Here is a 1550-nt window from a genome sequence, read left to right as displayed (position 1 = left end):
TTACATGAAACCCACTTGAGCCATTAATGAATCCTTTATAATAAAAATAAAGGAAAAAAAGAAAAAAGAAAAAGAAATGTCACTATTGGGCTTACCTGACTCTGGCCACTAGATGTCGACATACGATTTTAAAACTTAGGATGGTTGAACTGAACTAGTGGGAGAAGTCTCAGGAGATAAGGTTTTGTTTCCTGCTGTTAACACAGCAACTTATGGTAGAATGTTCTTTCAGCTGTGATTTTATGAATCTTCAGTAGAGACAGGAAATATTTCAGGCTCTGTTTGGATTTTATTCTCTTTTCCTTTTCTTTCATTCTAGGACTGGTCACTGCACGTTTCCTTAAAGGACTTAATCAGTCTCATCCAGAGATGGTGAGATTGTTTAATTGGCAGTTGGGACCATTAGAAGGAGCCAGGAGATCAGAGGGACACTGAGCTGAGGTGATTTGAGCATGAGGGTAAGATTATATCCCTAGCCTATACGCCATCAGCAAGAACATTTGCTAATTTGCGGACAAATTGCAATGGGAATATCCCGGAAACATTGAAGGCCTGGTGACTTGCCATTTGAGGAGAATAGGCACTTCTGTAGCCCACAGGAGTATTAATGATCATGCTACTCTTTTGTATAAAGTTCTTGCTTTCTATGTAACTTGATAATGGTTATTAATTGCTTAAAGAAGCTCTTGGCTTTAAAAAAATTATAATCTTGTATCAGGCAAAGTTTTAATTTTTGCTGGCATTTCTAAGTTCTAAGGAAATTATATGCATATCAAATGAACTTTGAAACTTTTTTCTTATTGTTTTGGGCATTTTCTATACTTCCTCATGTATTTTACCCTTCTCCTACATAAGTAAAGCAGAATTATTTAGTTAGAATTTGCAGATGGGAATTGTCAAGCCTATGTTCTCAGAAATAGCCTTGGATGCAAGTTAACTTTTGTGATGCAATTGGTGTATCCCTCCTGCTTTTGTTTGCTTGGTTTTATCTTTACCCATCTTTTCACATTATCTACCCATAGCCAAACTGAAAATACTTATTCACAATTCAGTATTTCTTACTTTTAAAAAAAATCACCAGCTGGTATGCCCTTTCTCCCTCCTCTACTTATAACAAATGTGGCTCTTTCAAAATTTTGCTGTCTCTGGGTAAGTCACAAAAGTCTCCTGCTGCCTGGAACTTGTATACAATTTTTCCTTAATATCTTCAGAGGTTTGTTCCAGGATCCCTGTGAATAACAGTCAATGGATGCTCAAGTCCCTTTTACAAAATATATGTGTAGTACTTTCATGTATTCTATATACATCCTTGCCTGTATTTTAAATCATCTCTATATTACTTATAATATCTAATACCATGTTAATGTCATGTAAATAGTTGTTATACTATCTTGTTTAGGGAATGACTAGAAAAAATGTCTGTACATGTTCAGTACAGATACAATCTTTTTCAAAATATTTTCTATTCATTGTTGAATCCATGCATGTGGTACCCATGGATAAGGACCAAATGTAATGTGCTCACTTTAACTTTTGATTGTAACCTAATC

The sequence above is a fragment of the Castor canadensis genome, chromosome 7 (assembly GCF_047511655.1).
Source record: "Castor canadensis chromosome 7, mCasCan1.hap1v2, whole genome shotgun sequence".
NCBI classification, from domain to species: Eukaryota; Metazoa; Chordata; class Mammalia; order Rodentia; family Castoridae; genus Castor; species Castor canadensis.
The sequence above is the reverse complement of the archived record's forward strand: the minus strand, read 5'-3'. Positions refer to the sequence as shown.